Raw genomic sequence first — 7,500 nt, 5'->3', positions numbered from 1 at the left:
AGATAAAAGAAAAAAAAGATTATTTAGTTGTAAAGCAATAAAAATATATAGATAAAAGAAAAGGTGAAAGAAAGAGATTAAAATATATCAATGATATAGAATTCGAATATGTAAAGGTCTATGGGTCATCTCAGAAAAGATAGTGTATTAAAGCATCCTTAAAAATAAAAAGAATAATATATATATTTTTTTTTATTTTTAATGTCAATAAATTAAGAGCTCTGAATCAAGAAAAACTGATAATATTGATTCACGAAAAAGAAATGAATATTCTATTCTAAAAAAATTTTATTAATTTTTAGCTATGAGAAAGGCTCCATTGTCGAATTAAAACCTAACCATTAATCGAGAGGCGATGGGAACGACGAAACCTGCAAATACTTAAGACTTAAGATTTTATTAAAAAAATCTTAAAGAAAACAAATCTTAATGATTTCTTAGGTGGGATGGCGGAAGAAACCTAAAAACAATCCATTTTTTAGGAGTTGTACCCTACATTAACATCTGAATTTCATTACATCTGAATTTGAGAATAAAAGAGTAAATATTCGCCCGCGAGAATTTTTCTTTTATTGAATTTTTTTATATTTTTGCCAATTCTAAGAATCGATATTGAAAACAAGATCTAAAAATTTCGAAGATTGTATGAAATCTCAAAAAATACCGAGATTTCGTTATTTACTAAACATATGACTATTTCTATTATTTTATCGATTAGATAGAATCTATATCCATATAGATATAGATATTTGAATTACTTCATTCGCGAGGAGCCGTATGAGGTGAAAATCTCATGTACGGTTCTGTAATAAAGATGGAATTGAAAAACAACCATCAATTATAACCCCCAAAGAACCAGATTTCGTAAACAACATAGAGGAAGAATGAAGGGAATATCCTATCGAGGTAATAATATTTGCTTCGGAAGATATGCTCTTCAGGCACTTGAGCCAGCTTGGATAACATCTAGACAAATAGAAGCGGGACGGCGGGCAATGTCAAGAAATGTTCGCCGAGGTGGACAAATATGGGTACGTATTTTTCCAGACAAACCGGTTACAGTAAGACCTACTGAAACACGTATGGGTTCAGGAAAAGGATTTCCCGAATATTGGGTAGCTGTTGTTAAACCTGGGAAAATACTTTATGAAATGGGTGGAGTACCAGAAAATATAGCAAGAAAGGCTATTTCAATAGCATCATCCAAAATGCCGATACGAACTCAATTCATTATTTCAGGATAATAAAAGAGAACCAAAGAAAATAGGTCTTTAGAATGAAAAGAAAAAAGGCAATAATAGGTTCCTTTTTTTTGAACACAAAATATTTTTACTTCCTTTTTAGATTGAAATAATAAAAAAATGATATGATTCAACCTCAAACTCATTTGAATGTAGCGGATAACAGCGGAGCACGTGAACTGATGTGTATTCGAATCCTAGGAGCTAGTAATCGACGATATGCTTATATTGGCGACATTGTTGTTGCTGTAATCAAACAAGCAGTACCAAATACGAACTTAGAAAAATCTGAAGTGATCAGAGCTGTAATTGTACGTACTTGTAAACAACTAAAACGTAGCAACGGTATAATAATTCAGTATGATGATAATGCTGCAGTTATAATTGATCAAGAAGGAAATCCAAAAGGAACTCGAATCTTTTGCGCAATCGCCCGGGAATTGAGACAGTTAAATTTCACTAAAATAGTTTCATTAGCACCTGAGGTATTATAAGAGGAAACCACGATATGGATATATTCTTTTTTGTGAAATAGATAAATGTATCTATTTTATCTCAAAAATATATCTTTTGTAATAATTATTATTTTGAAGAATTCGTACTTATAAGTTTTAGAAGTAGCCATTTTTCTTTATTTCAGATTTATACTTGAAAACCTAAACAATATCTATATCTATCTATATATAGATATGGGCGAACGACGGGAATTGAACCCGCGCATGGTGGATTCACAATCCACTGCCTTGATCCACTTGGCTACATCCGCCCTTATAGTAAAAATGATCTATATCTCAAATTCTACCTTTTCATTATCCTTTTTTTCTAACAAAGGAAAAAAAAAAGATAAGGAATCATTAAATCAATCAAAAACGTATGTATAAATCTATAGAAATCTAAAAAAAGATTACTAATCCAATATCCAATATAAAGGAGCAATATTAACAAAGTTGATATTGCTCCTTTATTTTTAAACAAAAACTCGTCTACTTTAAATTAAGATCAAAATTTTATCCATTAACAGATGGAGCTTCCATCGCAGCTAGATCTAGAGGGAAATTATGAGCATTACGTTCATGCATTACTTCCATACCAAGGTTAGCTCGGTTAATAATATCAGCCCAGGTATTTATTACACGACCTTGACTATCAACTACGGATTGGTTGAAATTAAAACCATTTAAGTTGAAAGCCATAGTGCTGATACCTAAAGCGGTAAACCAAATACCTACTACAGGCCAAGCAGCTAGGAAGAAATGTAAAGAACGAGAATTGTTGAAACTTGCATATTGGAAGATTAATCGGCCAAAATAACCATGAGCAGCTACAATATTATAAGTTTCTTCCTCTTGACCAAATCTGTAACCTTCATTAGCGGATTCATTTTCTGTGGTTTCCCTGATCAAACTAGAAGTTACCAAGGAACCATGCATAGCACTGAATAGGGAGCCGCCGAATACACCAGCTACACCTAACATGTGAAATGGATGCATAAGAATATTATGCTCAGCCTGAAATACAATCATAAAATTGAAAGTACCTGAAATTCCTAGAGGCATACCATCCGAAAAGCTTCCTTGACCAATAGGATAGATCAAGAAAACAGCAGTAGCGGCTGCAACAGGAGCTGAATATGCAACAGCAATCCAAGGACGCATACCCAGACGAAAACTAAGTTCCCACTCACGACCCATGTAGCAAGCTACACCAAGTAAGAAGTGTAGAACAATTAGTTCATAAGGACCGCCGTTGTATAACCACTCATCAACAGAAGCTGCTTCCCAGATCGGATAAAAATGCAAACCTATAGCCGCAGAAGTAGGAATAATCGCACCAGAAATGATATTGTTTCCATAAAGTAGAGATCCAGAAACAGGCTCACGAATACCATCAATATCTACTGGAGGGGCAGCGATAAAAGCGATAATAAATACAGAAGTTGCAGTCAATAAAGTAGGAATCATCAAAACACCAAACCATCCAATGTAAAGACGATTTTCGGTGCTGGTTATCCAATTACAGAAGCGACCCCATAGGCTTTCGCTCTCGCGTCTCTCTAAAATTGCAGTCATGGTAAAATCTTGGTTCATTTAATCATTAGGGACTCCCAAGCACAAAAATTCTCTATAATGCGAGAATTTGAGGACTTGTTATTCAACAGTATAACATGACTTATATACCAGTGTCAACCAATACTAATATCCATAGTATGTTCTTATTCATTAGTATGTTCTTATTCATTTCGGTTTATCCGAATTTACCTTGTTTATCCCATTTCATTGATTCATAAAAAAAGTTTATTTTCTATATATCATTCTATTTATAGAAATAGAGAATAGAAATATAGATATAATACAACATCGATCTACAAAAATGAGTTGCCCGGGACTTGAACCCGGAACTAGTCGGATGAAGTAGATAATTTATTCTTGAATAAAATTCAACAATAGAATAAAACAAGAAAAAATCCCTCCCCAAGCCGTGTTTGCAGTTTTCATTGCACACGGCTTTCCCTATGTATACATCTAAACCTTAATTACTTGCCTAGCAAAAGACTCTAAGAAAGTGAAATATAATATTTAATTCATTAACCCCGAATCTTGACTCTGACTACATGAGCATTTCAAAATCCTATATATAGATATAGAAGACTAAAAAAATGATTTTTTATCCTCATTGAATAAAAAGAAGGAAGTTCGTTTTATCAATTTACACCGATTTAAAAAATAACATAACCTATTTTCAATTATAAATAATTGACGAAATCGTTTCTTAAAAGAATATCCAAATACCAAATACGACCTCTATAAAACCTACGCAAAGTAAAAGAAGTTCTTGGAAAAATCAAAGAAAAAAGATCTTCTTCTGTAAAAAATTCTTGCAATAATTTTTCTGAACTTAATTTTTTCAAATAAATGCGCACAGTACTTTTATGCTTACGAGCCAAAGTTTTTATACAAGAAAACCGAAGTATATATTTTATTTGATAGAAACTCTTTTTTTTTGCAGATCCATTGTAATAATGAGAAAAATTTCTGCATATGCGCAAAAACCGGTCAATAATATCAAAATCAGATAAATTGGCCCAAACCGGCTTACTAATAGGATGACCCATTACATTACAAAATTTTGTTTTAGCCAATGATCTCATTAGAGGAATAATGGGAACTATTGTATCAAGTTTTTTTATAACAATTTTAATAAGAAATGAATTTTGCAACATTTGACTTCGTACTACTGAAAGATTTAGTGGAATACTTAAAAAATAGCCTAAAAAGTGAAATGAATACTGAGATAATTCGTTTATATAGATCGTTTCTAGTCCAGCCCAAATATCAAAATGACATTGCCATAAATATATAAAATAGTATTTCCATTTATTTATCAAAAAAGGAGTATTCTTTAAAACCAGAATTGATTTTCCTTGATATCTAACATAATGGATGAAAGTATCCTTAAAGAAGAAGAAAGTATATGAACAATTCTTAGTAGATACTTCTACAAGATGTTTTATTTTTTCATAGAAAAAAATTCGCTCAAAAAAAACGCGAAAATGTTTTAACTGTAACTGAGAGGATTTGTTACGTAGAAAAAGAAAGATAGATTCATATTCCCATACATATAAATTATATAGGAACAAGAAAATTCTTCGATTCCTTTTTGAAAAAAAAGTAAAAATCCATTTTTTTGGAGGAAAAAGACTATTCCAATTATAATAGTAATAAAAAAACAACCTTATTAAATGAAAGAAAGAGACATCTTTTATCGAATATCGCAGGATTTGAACCAAGATTTCCAGATGGATAGGATAGGGTATTCGTATATCTGACTTATGATTTAAATATATCAGTTGATCTTCGAAAAAGGGAAAGATCGAATGAATTGATTGAAAATTTTTATAAGATTTTACGATTTCTAATCCCCTTAAGGAAGAGCTAAATAATTGTAGAGAAAATAGAATCTCCACGACGATACCAAAACCTTCTAATATTATTTGAGAAAAAAAATGATAATTATAACCCACAAAAGTATTTTTTTTAGAATCATTAACAAAAAGAATGAAATGAGTCTGTTGATACATTCGAGTACTTAAACGTTTTACAATTAGTAAACTAAATTTATTGTTATAATCGACATTTTCTATAAAAAAGGACTCATGAGCATAAGCTAGTCCATAAATAGATTCCCGAAAAAAAGTGGGTATAGGATGTCCTGGTATCGAGATCTACGGAGTTCTAAATATGCTTGATATTGCTCCATTAAAAAAGTCTATTTGGTCAAACAAAGAATCAGAGATTCATTGGATTATCAAATGATACATAGTGCGATATGGTCAAAACAGAAAATTATAGGTATAAATATATACCTAGAGAAGTAAAACCCATTAACGGACTCTCTCTAATCGATTTTTTGCCTAATTTTTGTTCTAGGATAACGAGCTAATTAAGAATCCTTTATTTTTTTTTACCTAATCGCTCTTTTGATTTTGGAAAAAATATCTTTATCAATATACTCTTTCTTTTACACATTTATCGCTACCCCAAAATACCAAAAGATAATGGAAAATAGCTATATAGTTAGGACTCATAACAAAAATAAACCATTCACCAGAAAAGCTTTTCCCACATCAAGCACTAACCTATTTTTAACGTACAATTAGATGGGGTAATGATCCAAATAAAAAATAAATGAAAGCTCGATGCTTTTTGTTTCCCTATTAGAATTAGAACCACCAAGTTCTATCCCTTTATTAATCAAACCCAACGGAATTTTTTTTGTTACGAGCCAAAAATTCAAACAAAAATTTGAGCTGGATCCTAAAAGAATGAAATATTTTTAGAATTCTTCATTGATACGACATGCTACTTTTTCCAGTCATTCCTTTCTGGATCAGTCGTGGTTTTACAAGCTCTACCGATAGTATCGACGAACCCATTGCTTCATAGAAATGCGTAAAAAATAGAGTCGCTCTTAAAAGCCGAGTACTCTACCATTGAGTTAGCAACCCCATTACAATTTAAAAAATAAGGTGGATATTTATACCCAATCGCAATCAAAAAAATAAAATTACAAAATTGAATTGTCTAAAAAACTAAAAAAAGATATACCACCTATTTAAATACTATGTTCTTGAAATACTATGTTAGAGTTATCCATTATTATTATATATATAAGACTATATATATATTGGTATATATAGATCTAATATTTTCGTATATATATTCGTGTTTACCTTTCAATTCACTTACTTATTCATTAACAAAGTTTTTCTTGTTTGTCTCGCAGAAAGAAAACCAATGAACCTACCATTTGATGAAGTAATAACGCCTATTTAACGTAAGTAAGGTGATCAATTTATTCACGATCGGATTATATTTATTTGATACAGTGTTGTCAATATTAGTATTGAAAAAAAAATACAATCGAATAAATACAATCGAATTAATAAGATTTTCAATCTTATTAATTCGATTATTAGTATTATGTTAGAATTACTTATAAGAAAAATTATTTAAATATATATATATCTTTTTTTATTCTAAAATGATATTCTAAACTAAAAAAACGTATAAAATTATAGAAATATAGAAATCAATAGGAAAATACAAATTTCATATAGAAATGGAACAACTTCCCTATTATGTGAAATTCACATCGAAAAAGGCAATAGCCAGTTTCCCTTATAAATTGTAATCACTTTTTTCGTAAAATATCGTCTACTTACTATGCTTCTATTCCAATACGAAAGATAGAAATCTGTTTAATAATTAAGTATCTTTGTATTCGGCTCAATCCTTCTTTTAGGAAAAGATTGTGCCGAGTTTAATTGCAATTAATCCAAAGTATCCATTGCTTCGAATTCAAATAGTATCCATTGCTTCGAATTCAAATTTGATCTCCTTCCATACTTCGCAAGCAGCAGCTAATTCAGGACTCCATTTGCTAGCCTCACGGATAATTTCATTACCTTCACGAGCAAGATCACGTCCTTCATTTCGAGCCTTCACACAGGCTTCAAGAGCTACTCGATTAGCTACAGCACCTGGTGCATTTCCCCAAGGGTGTCCTAAAGTTCCTCCGCCAAATTGAAGTACGGAATCATCTCCAAAGATTTCGGTCAGAGCAGGCATATGCCAAACGTGAATACCTCCCGAAGCAACAGGCAGAACACCTGGTAGAGAAACCCAATCCTGAGTGAAATAAATACCACGACTTCGATCTTTTTCAACAAAATCATCACGCAGTAAGTCAACAAAACCTA

The sequence above is a fragment of the Vigna unguiculata genome, unplaced genomic scaffold (genome assembly GCF_004118075.2).
Source record: "Vigna unguiculata cultivar IT97K-499-35 unplaced genomic scaffold, ASM411807v1 contig_132, whole genome shotgun sequence".
Classification (NCBI taxonomy): domain Eukaryota; kingdom Viridiplantae; phylum Streptophyta; class Magnoliopsida; order Fabales; family Fabaceae; genus Vigna; species Vigna unguiculata.
This window is presented reverse-complemented; position numbering follows the sequence as displayed.